General features: G+C 44.6%; 1 protein-coding gene across 2 annotated transcripts in view; it reads right to left on the reverse strand.

Annotated features, from left to right (window-relative positions):
• PGCKA1 (PDCD10 and GCKIII kinases associated 1) overlaps positions 1-8,635 on the reverse strand; it is a 64,332-nt gene extending 55,697 nt beyond the window's left edge. Inside the window, exons 1-2 of one of the 2 annotated variants that reach the window (XM_074950120.1) lie at positions 8,617-8,635; positions 8,142-8,212 (exon numbers count right to left, since the gene is read on the reverse strand). The gene's annotated coding sequence lies outside the window, so the exon portion shown is untranslated. Of the gene's footprint in view, positions 1-8,141; positions 8,521-8,616 lie in introns of those variants that run through there. The other variant, XM_074950122.1, reaches the window with a different exon arrangement.
• Between the last annotated feature and the right edge of the window lie 9,918 nt (positions 8,636-18,553).

An 18,553-nucleotide genomic window follows, 5' to 3' on the forward strand; every position in this document is an offset into this window, starting at 1 on the left:
GACTGCTGAATTGGAATTAATTTGCAAACTGGATACAATTAACTTAGGCTTGAATAAAGACTGGGAGTGGATGGGTCATTACACAAAGTAAAACTATTTCCCCATGTTTATTCTCCCCCCTGCCCCCCCATGCCACTGTTCCTCACACTTGTCAACTGCTGGAAATGGCCCACCTTGATTATCACTATAAAAGGTTTCCTCCCCCCCTGCCCCGCCCCTGCTCTCCTGCTGGTAATAGCTCACCTTACCTGATCACTCTCCTTACAGTGTGTATGGTAACACCCATTGTTTCAAGATCTCTATGTATATAAATCTCCCCACTGTATTTTCCACTGAATGCATCCGATGAAGTGAGCTGTAGCTCACAAAAGCTTATGCTCAAATAAATTGGTTAGTCTCTAAGGTGCCACAAATACTCCTTTTCTTTTTGCAGATACAGACTAACATGGGTGCTACTCTGAAACCTGTCATGTATGTGACAGTAGCTCCTTGTGCCTCTGGAGACCCTGTTTGGGGTGGGTAGTTTTAGCTCCTACCATATTTTGCTCTTTGAGCATCTTTGCCTGTGAATCTGTTGCTGGCATTTCAATGTGTACCTTAACCACACAGACGTAACATATTCACTATTAGACTGCTAATGTTTAGTAGAGACGAACACGTATTCCGACAGCTGAAACGAAGGGCTGACATCAGTCTGTGCGACATCTGCTAAATTCACATGGGGGAAGATAATGCAAAAACTAATACGCAAAGAATAGAGCTACACAGCAGGTAAATATTGTTTTTTCCGTGCCCTACCCAAAGCAGTCAAACCAAAAATAGAGACATAAAGGACAATGAAAAAGCCTTCTTCAATTTTAAAGACACAGTAACCTCATTTTCCATTGAGTTATAAAGGTGCAGTGCTTTCAGTTTACTTCAAGAGTCTGAAATCCACAGGGCTGTATGCTGATCTCACAAGAGTATATCATGGGAGTAACTCCTTTGAAATCAGAGCAGTTAGAATTGTGCAAGTGAGATCGCAATCAGGCTCAGGAGTTAAGAGCCGATAACATTTTACAGAATATGCTAAAAGAAACTGCATTAAGTACCTGGCCATGTTGAGTTGCTAAGAAGCATAAAAGGTGCAGTAGGCAGCAGAGCTGCGGACTTGGGACCCTTTCATCACACCATCTGCTGCACTGAATGCAAGGCTCTTGCTAGGCAGTTAGTCTGATCCCAGCTTTCCCATGTGCAGGCAGCACTACCCTGGGGAGTACAGCTGCTAGAAGGGCCTGGGCAGCCCCAGACTGGGAGCAGGAAATCGGCAGAGCTCAGGCATTAACAAGTGCACAAAGTAAGGCAGCCCCAAAGGAACTGCTGTGAAACCAATGCCGCAAAATGGCTCATAGCGGGGATGGAGGGTCAGCCTTAGAAGAGCAGCAAATACCATAGTATTGTCCGGGGACGGGGAGACCAACTGTCAGAGGGGCCAAGTATTGACAGCCTAAAGGTGTATGGTGATTGTGGGAATGTGACTCCACACATGCCAGTCAGACTTGGTACACTCCTCTGTTTACATGGCTGGTGTGGCCACTTCAGAGCGAGCACTAGGGATCCCACAAGTGAGCAAACTGGCAGGTAAGATCAGCAGCAATCTGCCAGGAGCAAGGTGTCTTGGCATCCAGATGCCACACCTCAGAAATAGCACCTATCCCCCCGAGTGTGATATAGCTAGGGCCCTACCAAAGTCATGATGATGGAAAAACCTGTCACAAACCGTGAAATCTGGTCTCCCCTCGTGAAATCTGGTCTTTTGTGTGCTTTTACCCTTTACAGATTTAATGGGGGAGACCAGCGTTTCTCAAATTGGGGGTCCTGACCCAAAAAGGAGCTGCAGGGGGGGGGTCGCAAGGTTATTTTACAGGGGTCACAATATTGCAGCCCTTACTTCTGCACCGCCTTCAGAGCCGGGCATCAGGGAAGCGGCAGCTGTTGGCCAGGTGCCCGGCTCTGAAGGCAGCGCCCTGCCAGCAGCAGCGCAGAAGTGTAGCGAAATGCCCATGCCACCCTTCCTTCTGTGCTGCTGCCTGCAGAGCCGGGCGGCCGGAGAGGGGCCCCCGCTGACTGAGGGCCCAGCTCTGCAGGCAGCAGCACAGAAGGAAGGGTGACAATACCAGGCCATCCTTACTTCTGTGTTGCTGCTGGCGGTGGCTTTGCCTCCAGAGCTGGGCTCCCAGCCAGCAGCTGCCGCTCTCCAGCTGCCCAGCTCTGAAGGCAGCATAGCCGTCAGCAGCAGCCCAGAAGTAAGGGTAGCAGTGTTGCAATCTCCCCTACAATAACCTTGTGGACCCCACCCCCCCCAACTCCTTTTTGGGTCAGGACCCCTACAATTACAACACCGTGAAATTTCAGATTTCAATAGCTGAAATCATGAAATTTACAATTTAAAAATCCTATGACCGTGAATTTGACCAAAATGGACCGTGAATTTGGTAGGGCCCTAGATGTAGCAGTGGTGGAGGGATGGGGAGAAGTGGTAGCCGGGGGAGATACACAGAGGTCCCACAGCTGTGGTGGTGGTGGAGCTGAGTCACCGGGGCAAGCACGTGTTGCTGCAATGCAGCAATCTCTGCTCTAGCTCTGTTTCTCCTTTCAGCTGGTTGTTGGGTTGCTTTTGTGATGTCACTAGAACAGTCTGCAAAGCTGCATGGAGTCTGGCTGTACACCACCCATTCCCCCTCTTGCTGAAAAAGGATCTGATCCTGCTCCCACTGACGTCAATGGCGAAACTCCTGTTAGCGTCAGGGTGAGGAGAGGGTGAGTGAAAAAAGACCAAGAACTCTCTACTTTGCCTTCATTTTTGAGCTTGATTCTCCACTGCAGAAGTTGAGTAACAAGCATAGAGGTCAATTGGAGTGGTCTGCTACAGCAAGGAATCAGCCTTATTTGCATACAACATATCTAATTTGGCCCACTATTTACCTTAATAAAAATACACATCTCTTTTAAACGAATGGGGAAGATTCCAAAATGGCCATACAGTGATACTGAATAATGTGAGACATGAGAAGCCTCCTACCTCTTTTTTTTTCCCCCCCAGAACCACAAAATGATTTTACATGTCAATTTACAACAGAACACAGGACTATAAAATTTCTTTATAACCAGGACAAAAAGCATCTGCACACATTCCACAGCAATTATTTGTGGCTAATATGAGGGGTAGGGAACTAAATAAATTGCTGGAGAAAGAGTGGAGGAGACAAAGGTCAGCCATTCAGAGAAACTTCTGCTTTTTATATATCTGCTTTCCATTGTTACTACTTACGCATTTAATTCATACTCTCCCAAACAATGTGATCAATTCACAACAAAATATGAGTTCTTCCACATGTCCAAATGAAAGAATGCTGAATTCAATCCCCAGAAATATTGGCAACATCACTGGTACCTCTGTGACCTCAAGTCATCCTTTTCAACCCTTCCTCCAAGTCTCTCTTGGTGCCCACTTGGACGTCAGCCTTTCAGCAAGGAAAAATGGTCTGTGCTTCAATTTTGTCTCCTCTAACTTCTCAGCGCTTGCTTTCTCTAGCACAACAATAATCAACCGTTCTCTGTCCACTGGCATTGTTGCCTGCATCCACACTTTTGGGCTGTGTTCCTCCGAGTTCCCCTGAGCTAAGTAAGCATCGTTAAGCCAGGCCAATGTTTAGGTGGGAGAAAATCCATGTGCTGCTGGATTGGGTGCTGTTAATTCAGGAAGTGGGACTCTGCCTGTGAGTCAGTATGGAACCAGTACTCCAGTCCTACGTGGTGTTATATAGCACTGTGCTGCTGGAGGACTTCCTTTTTTTAGATGAAAAGTTAGACTGCAATTCTGATTGTTAGTTAAAACTAAAAATACTACGGCACTTCTATAGCACTGTGACAGAATGAATAAACAACATCACCTCATGCAGAGTTGTCTCCCCGCAAAGGGGGAAGGAGAGCCAGAGTCTCTGGCCTTGTCTACACAGCCATTTTACAGCGCTGCAACTTTCTCGCTTAGAGGTGTGAAAAAACACCCCCCTAAGCGCTGCAAGTTTCAGTGCTATAACGTGGCAGTGTAGACAGTGCTCCAGAGCTGGGAGCTACTCCCCTCGTGGAGGTGGGTTTTTTATAGCGCTGGGAGAGCTCTCTCCCAGCACTGGTGCCGCGACTACGCAGCTGCCGTGGCAGTGCTTTAATGTTGCTAGTGAAGACATGCCCCCTGTCTAGTTCACTGAGAACTTTACTGTTGCTCTCAGAGATTCTGGTGATGAATGGCAGTGTACAACCCTCAGGTAAACAGACGAGATATAGGAGTTGAGGTGTTATCTCTGGTATCCTGGCTAAATTGTGAGCTGGGTGTGTTATAATATGACTACCTAACATTCCTCCCATTGTTTCAGTTGTCTGCATTGTAATGGGCTTTATTTGTATCACAGTAGCACCTCAGACCTGAACCAAGGCAGGGACACTGTACTGTGCATTCTACAGAGAGACCACCCCTCCCCTGAAGAGCTTACCATTGAAATAGGCCAGGGGTGTGTGAGAGGGAAATGGGCTGAGTGACTTGCCCATAGTGCCACAGCAGGGCAGTGGCAGAGCCAGGAACAGACCCAAGTGCTCTGTAGACTTTCCCTCCTGTCTTTCTGGCCTTTTGTTTTATGTTCTCCAGGCCATTCCTTGCCTAGCTTCCCCAAGCACAAACCTTTCTCCTTGAAAGGTGACCATTAGACCCTTCTGTACCCCTAGGCTGTGTACTTGTGTGTGTATATGGATACACTGTAATTGGTTGTGACATACTTTGTGATATTTGTAACAGCAACACTATTCCCAGATAACAGTATTACTAGTGGAATAGAAAGCAGGCAGAAGAGGCGATGCTGTAATTGTACAAGGTTTGTTTTCAACACTTCTGCCTGTTTGGACCCTCCACTAAAAATTGGCCCCAGGTTCTTAACGTCCAAGAATTCCTCATTGCCTGTGTACCAGAAGGAATATTTGATTTTTATGAATCTACCACGCCTTTCCCATAAGGCACCGCTGCATTTGACTCTGTGCTTACATGAAATGACAAAGCAAGAAGTTAAATGGGACTGTGTCATAAATGGCATAGCAGAAATTCTAATTACTGTAGGTATTGTTAGGTTACTGCTATAAAGCACAGCTGAGCTGCTAAAGAAGAGCCAGGGGCATCTATGTCACTTGCACTGGTTTCTTAGGAAAGTGCTGTGGCTGTTTTTCTCTCGTTCAAAAATCATGCTTCTTTCGTTCTAGATCTGTAAGCATGATGACAGCTGAAATCATACTTCACAAGCAATGCAAATATTTACTATGATGTCTCTGAAGCTCACTGGCTAAGAACATTTTGCATAATGAAACATGTAGCTGATTTAATGACCAAGCTGCTAAATATGGGTGTTCCATGACCCAGCCAATGTGTACAAACATTACATAAAACAGAAGGGTCATAATAGACATTGTCACTTAAAAGACGCAGTGCCCCTTTTCCATTGGAATCTCTACAATGGGATGATTGTAGCTCTTGGTGCATTTTCTTTCCAGGTATGCAAATACACCCCTTATATTAACCTGAAGAATTTTCTGTATTGATCTTGTGAATGATTTGGGCCAAATTTTATATTTAATTATATTTGTGTAAAGTTACAGTAACCCTTCTGAAATCACTCCAGATTTACACCTGTGTAGTTATGAGCAGAATATGACCTAAGGTAATTTTTATGGTTAGACTATAAGCTCTTTGGAGTGGGAACTGTCTTTTTGTCCTGTGTTTGGACAGCACCTAGCACAATGAGATCCTGGTCCATGACTAGGGTTCCTAGATGTGACTGTAATACAAACAATAATAATATATCAGGCAGTGCAGCAAAGTTACTGACACAACCCCATGCTTCAGGTACTCCATGAGGCACACAGCTGAATGTGTCCTGCTTCTAATGGGTTAGATAGTCAACTAGTTTAAACAGGTGCAGCTTTACTGAAGTCAACGGAGCTGTGCCTGTTTACACCAGCTGGAGATCTGGCCCAATAAGTGCAAATGCCTCTTAATAACATCATGGTTAGGCTAATACTTCTAATTTTCAGAGTGAGGTTTGAATAAAATACATATGCAATTGGTTGAAGCTAGTCAGGATTTCATTGACTACCTGTAGGCCAACCCCTCACTAGAACAAAACAAATGGACTTTGGTAGGGTCAGTTAAACGTAAAATTTTCTTCTTTTCAAACACTAGTCTCTGAAAGGTCGTTGGACAGGATATGTGTTTTTAGAATATTTATATGACAACATCAAATCCTGTCATGAAATTTGTCCTGGTCTCAGCTGTCACTTTTATGCTAAAAATCCATTCCCTTTGCTTATCACTATTTAATTGTTATGTATTTCACTTAACCAATTTTAAAGCAGTAGGAACTCTGTGGGAACCTGAAGTCTAATCCTGAAGTCAATGGGAGTTTTTCATGGGTAAGGACGGCAAGATCGTGCCTGTGGTGGTTTTCAAAGGCCCCATTCTGAAAATCCTGCTGTTCTTTTCTGAAAAGTAATATACACTCAGAACACTGATATGGCCCCACAGCCTTAATAGACCTGGCTGAATTCTGTTCTTGGCTCTGCCACGAAATCACTGTGTGGCCTTATGCCGATCACTTCTGGCCAGAATTTCAAAAGTGGACACCATCTTGGCTGATTATAGGTTTTTGGATGTCCAACTGAGACATCTTGGGCCTGATTTCACCTGAGCCCTTCTGAACATCAGGCCCAAGATGTCTCAGATTGGGCACATACAAAGTGAACAAAAAATCAGCGTCCAGTTTTGAAAATGTAGCTGATAACCTCTCTGGGTACTCAGTTTCCCCATTTGTTAAATGTGGGTGACAGTAGCTTCCTTTGTAGAGCACTTTGAAAACTTGGCCACAGAATGCAAGGTAGTGCTAAGTATTATTATTCTCCTCTGCTTTTAATACCTGCTGATAGCAGATGGGACAAGAGAACACTTTATACAGCTTTACACAGAAAGATGACAAAAATACCTTCCTTGAACGCATCACTTCTCTGCCAGAACTACTGTAGTTTATAAACTGTAAATCAATAAACACTACTAATTTGTTGGAAGCAACAGGAATCCCCAAGGGGACAATATTATGGAAAATAGAGGTAGCATTGTCAAACAAGATGGAGTACTGCATTCCTGCGAAGGGAACATAATGGTGAGTGGATAGTGCATTATCTGAAACAATTATGATGTTTAAGGGAAAACATAGGTGGAAAGACAAGATCTTCAAGACAGAGAGAGAGAAAGAGCTCCATTTTTGCCCAACATTGTACACTAGAAAAATTCTTCAACAAAAGTGAAAATATGACCCTCCATGATATTGACAAGGTCAGTGAAACCTCATGCCATTCCATGTGTAAGTAAACATGGCTTGCTGTAACTTGCATACCTGATTTCCCAAGTTTTAACTGAAGTATTATAATCACTACTTGCATCCCTCCATTTCTAGATTCTGCTCTGTCTTTAGATTTTTGAAGTCCCCTCCCCACCTCCACCTGCCTCTTATTTATCTTGCAAGTTTTCACAAAGGTGCACCAAATTCTAGAAGGGAGAAAACTGGAATTACATAATTTTAATAGGCAGTCATATGCACTAAACCACAGTTTCACTGAAGTGACTCAAACAATACGCAATTCACAGGAGGCATAAATAAAATCAGAGGTTCCCTAAATCCTCCGTTTTCAGACATAAAGAGTATAGTAACTATTATTTCAAAATACACCCTAATAATTGCTAAAATGACCAGTTAGATTAAAAAAAAAGATTAACTTAAAAATCTTTTTAGGTTTAGGTTTTTATTAGTCAGAAGTAGTTTAAAAAGAAGGTATCTGATCTGCTTTGGTTTTCTGCTAAGCGGTCTGTGTCTCTGTCTGGAAAACAGTACTGTCCCTGCAACAGGTGAAATATCAACGAGTTTAAATGTTTTCAGGACAAAACTATTAGAAAGATTTTTCTAAAAGTTAAAACTAAACAGAGTGCAGTAAATGCCCAGTAAACAATTTCTCTTGAAAGTACAATTAACATTTGGAAGTTTAAAACGTAAAAGAGCAAGAACGTTTCCTACCTGCAGCTTTTGTGTTGGTCAGGAAGTGTAGCTCTTTTCTGATTACGATCTCCCATGGCTTAGCTTGGTTTCTGCATTTGAATGTTAAATATGTAAGAATGCCTTGTTTAGCTTGAGAGTTTGCATGACCTCTTAATGAGACACTGTAGTTAGTATCATTGGGTATGAAGGTATCATGTGACTGTAGATGAAAATAAAATCCCTTAAAGTTTGAATTTAATACTTCCTAGAATCTGTAACCCTTTACCTGCAAGCTGGATATGAAACCTGACAAACTTTGTTGTTTTATGGTCAGGATAAAAAAAGAAAATGTGCCATCTTATTCCTTTTCTCTGGGACAGTAACTTGTATAAAAAACCCTCCAAGGCAATTTATGCATCCCCAGACTTTTACTGCATTTTGAGTATTCTATATATTAGATTCTCCCAAGTCACGAACTAAGCTGACCAGAAAGTTCCCCTCTCAGATCAGGTACCTGGCACTGAATTATAGTCACCACCATGTTGGGTGCTGCTGCTGCTCAGATTTCAGTCCTCCAGCTGAGAGATATGCCTACAGGGGTGACATCAGACCTGTCCATAGAAGTTATTGGTTTTCTTGGAACAGCTGCCTTCTGGGTGTGGTATTACTTCCAGATAGGATATGAAAGGAGAGTGCTTACTTGTCCCACTCCTAGTTGTAAGAAGGAGGGAGTGCCTTGTTGTAAGAAGAGAGATTTTAGGAGATTCCTGCAGGCAGCCAGGCAAATTAATTTTTTTCTCCAGTCACATCAGTTAAAATACTGATTCTTGATATTCCTAGAGATTGTAGGCTGAGTCTTGGAAGGAACTTGCTGCATCACAACAACATTGTACAATCCCAGTCGGTTGTTTCAGAGCTGTGGGTTCAAAACTGCCCACGTACTTTTCTCTAACCAGATGAGACTTTGGAAATATTCTACTAAATCCTTTTTATTGATTTGTTTGTTTGTTTTTGTTTTAGGGCTTATGAAAATGAGGCTGATAGTCTTGGGTACAGCTACTCTACTGGTGGGTGCATTGCTATCATGCATTAGAAAATAACAATAACTATATGTATGGGACTATACAACTTTGCCAGCATAACTCTGATCTGACCAGCAATACCCAGTTACTTCAGTCCTGGTCCTTGCTGCGAGAAGAGAACACTGATCATGCTGAAAAATGTGCCACTAAACCCTGATTGCCTTACTCATGTGAGGAATCTTATTGACAATTCATGTATGTACAGTCTGCAGGAGTTGCCCCATGGTGATTTTTCTGATGTGCACCGGGGATGGTATAGATTTCAGAACGTTGGATTCATTTCACTTGTGGCCTCAGTAAACTGGACACAGGGCTCAGAAGATGAAACATTAATGTGTAAAACAACTGCGCCACCTAGCCTCAGTTTCTTACAGCTGCCCTTTCTCTAGCTACATATTCAAAGGCTAAACATAAGATGCCAGGAAACAAATTAACAAAAATTGCTTTGGATGTGCTTAATGTAAACGGAAAAAGTATGTTGTTTAAAGGCTAAGCATAGCTGAGCGTTCAGACTGCATGCTAACTCCAATAACTTCTACAATAGCTGTTTGGCACATTTAGTTCTTCCTCCTATGTTTTTAGCATGGATGAAAAGGGGCTTAAAGAATCAGGAATGTTTTAAATTAAAAAAAAGCCTACATTAAACTATGATGAAGGTTCCAACTTTAAGGTTCTGATGGCAACTGTAAGGAATCACCAGTCTCTTGCAGGTACCTCTTCACTGCAAAAAAATCTCCATGGAAGCAAGAGTCAGAGCCTGGGTCAGCTGAACTCCAGCATGCGTCATGGGCTAAAAATAGCAGTGTAGATGTTCCCGCGGGGGCTGGAACCTGGGCTCTGAGACTTCCCCCAAGTCAGGTGACCTGAGCTCTGAAAATCGCTGCCGCAGGGTTGTGGGGTGTTTTGGAATGTACACTGAGTGACCCTGACTTCACAGAGACAGCCGGTATACTTTGAGATACCCACCCTTGTTTGTTTCCCGTGCTGCACCTAGGCACGTGTGGCATGCTTATCTCACTTATATTGCTTCCACCTGATTTACACTGGTGTGAGATCAGAATTGGGCCCCATGGGCTTGCTCCTGCTTCCATTTATGTTACTTTGCCTTTGCGTGGGATTAGGATTCAGTCTAGTGAGATGAGCAGGTGACAGGTGACAACCTTCACTATGAGTCAGAGTCTGATCTGAAAGTGATTTCAATGCGGTTATCTGTGGAACAGGGTGGTCAGCATGAGTAAGCGTGGGAGGATCTGGCCCTACACATGGAATTCCTAGTCTTTATTTAACCTAAAACTTTTGAGCCAGTTTGTGGACCCGCTACTCACACTGGTGTGGAGTTATTCACCCAGGTAGTCCTTCTGAAGTCATTCATCTGAATTAGTGCTTATCAACACGGCAAGGAGTTCACAATCTGACCCTTCTTGTTCTAATCACTTCTTGTCTTTATTTTACATATACATATTACATACAAAAAAACTGCATTTAAAGAACATTTATTATGGTTGCGAAGTCAAGCACTCAAAAGTTAGGAAATGCCAGAATTCAGGTTACCAGTATAACCTTAATTTAGCCCCTACATGTGTGTATGCATTATGATAAGACTTTAATTATATGATAACATACTGTTTTTTTCCACAGGACCCTGCCTCATTCAGTGCATAGCATAGATGGTGCTCTCTTAATTCAATATTTTGTTTTCTCCTCATTTGTTCACTGGGTGGTCCCAGGCCTTATTTGCTGCTGTGAAGACAGAATTATTAATTTCCTTTTGGGATTTTCTGCGGTGCTTATCACTATAGTATCTGAGTTCTTCACAAATATTAATTTATTTTCACAACATCCCTGTGAGATGAGAGTGTATTATTATCCCCATTTTACAGATGGGGAACTGAGACACAGTGAGACTTGAAGGAGGGGCGGGCGGATGTATCCACTAATTGTGGGTGTCCAATTTGAGATGCTTAGGACCTGATTTTTCAGAGTACTTAACAATATATAGCACTTCGTATTTTCAGTGCACAGCTCCCAGTGATTTCAGTTGCAGCTGTGAGTGCTCAGCACTTCTGCTGATCAGACCCTAAGGTTTCAAGTCAGGTACCCAGAAAATGAGTAACACACAGTTAGAGATCATCAGTGTAAAATTTGGGTTAAACGACTTGCCCAGCATCACATAGGTACTCTGTGGCACAGGCAGGGATAAAATCCAGTTCTATAGGTCAGCATTAAGCCGCCTTAACCATGAGGCGGCTGTTTCTTTTCCTGCAATCCCCTGCCTCATTTACTATACACTGTTCAAAGAAGATGATCCTGGAGTTTTTCTCGTCGGGGCTGCACTGGGTCTCTGCAGGGGTCATGAGTTTCCTCTTGTGAGAGTGCAGACAGGGCCTGGTCTGCATCTGCAGTTAAGTCCATGCCTTCTGCCTTCAGGTCCTGCAGAGAGTCCTTTATGGTGCAGATAGTCCAGCCTGGAGTGTGCTGGTGCACTCTTTTCTCTGCCACCTCCGAGGGCTCTGATACAACCGGCAGCTCTTTTATCTCCACCTGAGAGGTCCCCTGAGACCTCTCTGAGCTGCTCGTCTTCTACCAGGACCTCTCAAGACCTGGAAGCTAATCTCTGTGACCAGGTCCTTAGCAGCCACCAAGAGGGAGGATCTTCTCTGAGAGCCCCTGCTACACAATCCACACCATAGTGTGCAGGTGATAGAGTTCCCCTTGGTGCACCAGAGGTTGGTCCTGGCCAGTGTCACCAGAGTCAGAGACCTCCTGGACTACGATTGGAGGGACTGGGTGGACCCCCCAGCAGTTAGCCAGCTCATGGGATTGTTATCCTGTGTGTCCCCTGTTGTGTGCTCCAGGAGGTGAGGGCAGCCTTGCCTCCTGCTTCTCTTGCTTGTGCGTGTTCTGCAGGAGGGTGCTCCCCACCTATCTCTCACCTCTGGCCCTCCGGACCTTGTCATTGGCCCCCTGCTCTGTGAACCTTTCTGGCTACCCCCTACATGTCCCATGAACGATATCCAGCCTGTCCACCTCTGAACTGTGCCCAGAGAACATCTGTACATGCTTGTGCTTTGTACCATCCACTTCCTCTCCCTCGTGACCCACCCTGACACCAAGTGACAGGACCTGCGCCACCTGAGGAGGGCAATGAAACTTAGTGGGCCTGTGTGTACTCCACACTGGTTCCATGGCCCACTGGAGATATCAGTTGACAGCTCCTTCACGGAGCCGTGAGCATGAGCATGTACCTGGCACAGTTCACAACTTCCCTGACTCCTGTCCCTTTTGCAGTGAGAGAGACACCCTGGCACACGTCTATGTAGGGTGCATATGGTTGCCACTCATATTCTGGCTTTTCCAGAACCTCTTACTGAGGTTCTGGCTGCACTTTTTAAAGTCCTGGGACCTCCTTGTCAGCCTCCTCCTAGTGCTGGCCAAGATGGCCATCCATCACACCAAGAGTAGGAAGCTGGACGGGCAGGTACTCTATGACTGGGGCCTATTTTTGTTCCCTTGTTCACAGAATTATAGGACTGGAAGGAACATCGAGAGGTCAACTAGTCCAGTCCCCTGTGCTCAAGACAGGAATATGTATTCTCTAGACCATCCCTGACAGCTGTTTAGTTACATCTCTGTGCAGAGTTCCTCTGGGCAGTGTCCACTGACTCCTGGGATGCTTTAGAAGAGCACTGGGTTCTCTGCTCAGGTGTTCCCTTCCGATTCCTGGATTTTCTACCTTTGACCTCCCTACCAATCCTCTTTTCTCCTTTGTTGTTCCCTGTAATCAACTGGAGCCTGGACTTAGTGGTTTCTCCCTTTAGTTGAAGGGGAGGGCCTTTAATTTTGTGTGGGCCTAGACCCTCCCGTTTCCATTACTTCAAATTGTACACACTGTCCATCTTCTCTAATAAATGATACAGACAACAGCCTTCTTCACTGCACAGCCCTGATTCATCCTTACAGCAGTTCCATCTTGTGCACTTTATGAGGCTGGGGTTCTGAGGACATCATAATATGTGATTCTGTAATTAAACATTGCATCGTAATACATAGGATAATGGGACAGAATTAAGGTTGCTCTGGCAAACTTTATTCTGGCACTTTTTAATTTTTGAGTGCTTAACTTTGCAATCTTAATGGTGTTCTTTTAACATAATTGTTTTGTGTATAATTTCCTAGGTTTTTACAAAAGCAAACTGAAAAAACCCCCAAACACATTCCATTATGTGGCATCATATGGACACTCCCACCCACTGTTCATCGGCAGGTTTGGAACCTTTAGCTTCATGACACAGGCCTCTGCCACTTAACCGAACAGAATAATTGAGAGCAGTGATAGATTGACATCCTGTAGTCCAGCATTTGAGGGGGATGAGACATTTTGCTGCTGGGATTCACAGATATTTGCTAACAGCAGAGGAATGGTGAGTCTCAGGAGCCTTGGGTTCCATTCCAGGCTCTAGAGCGGAGTGTCCTCTAGTGAGCACAGATTCTTCTGCCCCATTCTCCCCAACCTTGACCTCTTTTGCCTCTCCCTTCCAACTTGTACTTGTCCCAGTCCTGTCTCTTCCCCACCCTGGCTTCTCATCCCAGTCTCATTCTCTTCATCTAGCCAGGCCCAGTGTCCACCCCTCAGGCTTCTTATCTCAGTCCTATTCTTGTTGCCCAGCAAATCCTAGGTTTGCCCCTCTGCACTGCCCATACCAGTCTTCCCCCATTTCCAGTCCCAGTCTCCTTGTCTAGCCAGTCACTGGTTCCCCCTCCTGACTCCTTATCCAATCTGTCTCTCTCCTCCTTCCTGTCCTCCAGTTGTCCCAGGTTTCCCATCCCCAATGGCTCTCAGTCCCAGTCTTCCCCCACTGGGTTCCCCATCCAATTTTAGTGTGACCTCTTCCCAGCTCCTTGTCCCAATCTCTTTGCTCAGCCAGTGTCAGTTGTCTCCTTTGCACCCTGACTTGCATCAGATCTGCCTCCCCACTCTTCCCCATTACCCCATCCACTGGTTCTCAGTTCCAGTCTCTTTGCCTAGCCAATCCCAATCTCCCCCCAGCTACTGGCTTTATGGCCCCACTCCCATTTCTCTTCACGGCTCCCAGTCCTAGTCTCCTCCCTCATCCCATCTCCCAGTGCCAGTTTTCCTCCTCCCCCTTGCTTAGCTTCCAGTCCCAATCTCCCCCACAGGCTCCTTGTCCCAATTGATTCCTCCCCCCCAGCAGGTCTGGCTTTGTTAAATTGGGGAAAACAAGTTATTTTGCCCTAACCTCTTTCTCAGAAACAGCTGAACCATTTTGGCTGAAATTTTCCAAAAAAGATCATCCTGAGGCGGACACCTGGTGTGGAATATTTCAGCTCAAACAGTTAAAGTGTGGCAAAGTTACAAACAATTGAAAACAGTTTTATAATAGGTTTCAGAGTAGCAGCCGTGTTAGTCTGTATTAGCAAAAAGAAAAGGAGTACTTGTGGCACCTTAGAGACTAACCAATTTATTTGAGCATAAGCTTTCGTGAGCTACAGCTCACTTCATCGGATGCATACTGTGGAAAATACAGAAGATGTTTTTATACACACAAACCATGAAAAAATGGGTGTTTATCACTACAAAAGGTTTTCTCTCCCCCCACCCTACTCTCCTGCTGGTAATAGCTTATCTAAAGTGATCACTCTCCTTACAATGTGTATGATAATCAAGGTGGGCCATTTCCAGCACAAATCCAGGGTTTAACAAGAACGTCTGAGAAACAGTGGGGGGGGGGGGAAGGGGGGAAAGGAATAAACAAGGGGAAATAGGTTACTTTTTATAATGACTCAACCATTCCCAGTCTCTATTCAAGCCTAAGTTAATTGTATCCAATTTGCAAATTAATTCCAATTCAGCAGTCTCTTGTTGGAGTCTGTTTTATAATAGGAAGTGTCGGGCAACCTTAATAATAGGTGGCACTACTAGCCCCTCCTAAAATATATAGACAAAAATGGTCTCCACACATCATCGTCTTCTGGGATGTTGCATTTTAATCTATGCCATAAAGCACCTAGAATGCTCATTGAGGCCTCAGTTATCCATGTCATTGAGGCCCCAGTCCTGGAAACTTTCACATATACACATCGCTCTAAGCCTGTGAGAAGTTCCATTACAGTCAATAGGACTTTAAAGTGAAGCATGTACTGAAATGTTTGTAGGATCAGGGCCTTGGCATGTACGCCACTTGAGCAGAGACCTACTACTTTTTGTCGGTGTCGAAATAATATCAGTACGAGCATGTGGAAGGTCATGACAGTGGGATCGGGGCAGAGCTCCTGTATGCAATTCAGGATTGAGGCCTTTGCTTTTAGGTGAAATCAGCACCAAGCTGGCAGTCCTGGGTAGTAAAGGTCTCTGTTTCATCACAGCACAGATACTGCGTGGCAGCAGCAGGGGAAGCTTCCTGCCATTGTTCCTAATAAGATGGCTCAAAACTTTACCTGGAGGGCTCATAACCAAAGGGTTAGTCTCTATGTGCTCTATATTGAGAGGTTGGACATTGTGATTTAGAAACACCTAGCCTGAGACCTTCAATTCATTTCACATGACCACTAACCTGCAGTCAAATGGCAATGAGTGACTTTCAGTGACTACCAAAGTGACCACATTTAAAAGGTTTCAGAGTAGCAGCCGTGTTAGTCTGTATTCGCAAAAAGAAGAGGAGTACTTGTGGCACCTTAGAGACTAACCAATTTATTTGAGCATAAGCTTTTGTGAGCTACAGCTCACTTCATCGGATGCATTCAGTGACTGAATCAAGATTCCTGCAGTCACTGAATGCATCCGATGAAGTGAGCTGTAGCTCACGAAAGCTTATGCTCAGATAAATTTGTTAGTCTCTAAGGTGCCACAAGTCCTCCTTTTCTTTTCACATTTAAAAGGTAATCTAAAGGTGAGAAGCTCTGTATCCCATTACCTCTTTCTTTAGCCACTCAGTACTTTAGAAAGTAGCATTCCAATAATCTTGAGTACATTCCTCAGTGGATTATAACAACTTTAAAGTGGGTCACATTTGCAGTCTAAATACTTGACAGTGATTGTTGATAAACGAATCCTTCATTAGAACTATCCAGAGGGCCTTGCACACATTTTGGTTTGATTACCTGCAAAATGGTGTATCAAAAATCAAGCTGGCATTGCTCGATACAGGGACCAGAAAAGTATATCAACGAAAGGCCCTTTCAGAATGCTGCCCTTTCTCTCTCCTAACACGCGACCTGAATAATTGCTGAACAGGCTTTATTCAGAATTTTAATAACTTGAGTTATTTATTATTTGCATTATGGTAATGCCCAACGGCCCCAGTGAGAATTGCAGTCCCTTTGTGTTGTGTGTTGCACAAACACTAGATGTCATGATCCCTACTCCAAATATCTTACAATCTAATTTAAGATAACGGTTAAGATTTTGTGCTTTAAGCCAGCTTTGTGCCCTTGTTATTTTGGAAGCAGTTCACAGTGTATATTAGCGCAGGGGTGCGCCAATTTACAACAGCCTCCTGAGGGCTGCCTGTAGGCTGCTCTGCAGTTTGGAGCAGCCCAGAGTCCCCATAGCAAGTCCCCCCAATATGTCCTCTGCACGGGGGCTTGGGAAGGAGGGCAGCATAGGGCCTTATGCCGGTGCTTAATTTGTGCCATGCTTGCCAGGGCTGAGCCCCAGCATCTCTAGGCTTGGCAATTCGTAGCCCCGGCACCTCTGGGCTCGCTGCATCAGTTATGGATGTAAAAAATTACTTGATCCCTGGCACCTCTTTCATTACAAATGAAGCACTGCCCTATATTGTGACTGTACTAGGGGAATGAGAGTGCAGAGGTCTTACACTGAAGGCATTTCAAACTTGTGCTTTCCTAGGCTGGAGTAATTTTCTGCAAACTGGTTTGCCATATCTTTCAGTGCTGTGATAGGGAGGCCCATTGGTCCCAATTAGCAAAGGATTCACTGTTCATTACAAGCTACCCCGTCTCAGTCCTGATAGACTCACTACACCTAATACACTGCTTTCATGGTATTTATCCATAAACGGTAGCATGTGAGGGTCCACTGAAAGCCTGTAACCTGTCGATATTCATAAACATTGTAATGTGTGTGTATGGGTAATATTTAAGGAATATTGTGACTATGCTGAAAATTATGCCATTATGGTCTTGGAATGAAATTTGGTCACCAGGGAATCATGTCTTGGCAATGCCCATTCAGATGGGAGGGAGTTTTCACCCCTCTCTTGCTAGCTGATTATTTCATTTATTGCTCAATTGCACCCTTGCACCAACTCAGAAAAGTCAATGGGAAAACCACCAAACTACAAACACGAAAAACACTTGGCAGTGAACAGGAATGATCTGAGAACTTTGGGGTGAGAAACTACTGTATTAGATAGGGAAGGTAACTCTTAATAAGTTTAGGCCGTAGTTCACATTTTATGATTTTATTTGATATGTAACCATTTGTTTCCATCACTCACTCCGTAGTTCACATTTCCATCACTTAGGCCGTAGTTCATATTTTATGATTTTATTTGATATGTAACCATTTGTTTCCATCACTCATCACTCACTCACTTCTATTTAAAGCTCAATTTTTTTCTTAAATTTTCTTTTGTTTTACTATAATTACTATAAGTGCTGTGTGTTACACAGGGATGGTGATTTAAGGTAAAACTGGTAAACGGGAGTACACCATTCCTTGGGGAACAAAGGATCTGGGACTTTTGTGGGTATCCAGTGATGCGGGGCTAGTTACCACAGGGGATACTTTGAAAGGATTCGGGGGCTGGCTTTACCTGTACGGCAAAGGCAGAGCCAGGCCTGCCGACAGGGGAAGGGGGATGCAAAGGGGTGAATTGCCCAGAGGTCCGGCAATTTAAAAGGGCCTGGGTGGATGAGATAGATACGTATTTTTTAAATAATAATTAAGATAAAAAGAAACCTGGTTTCCTGCTGCCGCGGCTGTGTCCAGAGCGCCGTCCCTCATTGTGACAGTGACAGTTTGCCAGAGCTCTGCTGCACCCTGCTGGTCTGGCAATCCGGCAGAGCGTCAGCAAGAGCAGCCTGGGAACTGCGGAGCTTGCTGCCTCCTCTGGCCGCTCGGGAGCTGCTGTGCCGGCCTTCTGGCTGTAGGTCTGAGGACAGGGAGACTTTAAAGAGGAACAAGCTCCCTCTGTGCTACCATATTTCCTCTCCCCGGGCTGCAGCTCTGCCCCAGACACAAGCCAGCAAGTTCAGCCACCCAATCGAGTCTCTCTAAGTTTGCTGAGAGGCAGCTGGGGCTAGCCCCCCCCTTCACTACTCCTAGCACTGGCTGATGGGATGCTATCGCAAGCGCAGGATGAGGGGCCTCCTCCACCGCTCAGCCAC

The sequence above is a fragment of the Natator depressus genome, chromosome 4 (genome assembly GCF_965152275.1).
Source record: "Natator depressus isolate rNatDep1 chromosome 4, rNatDep2.hap1, whole genome shotgun sequence".
NCBI classification, from domain to species: domain Eukaryota; kingdom Metazoa; phylum Chordata; order Testudines; family Cheloniidae; genus Natator; species Natator depressus.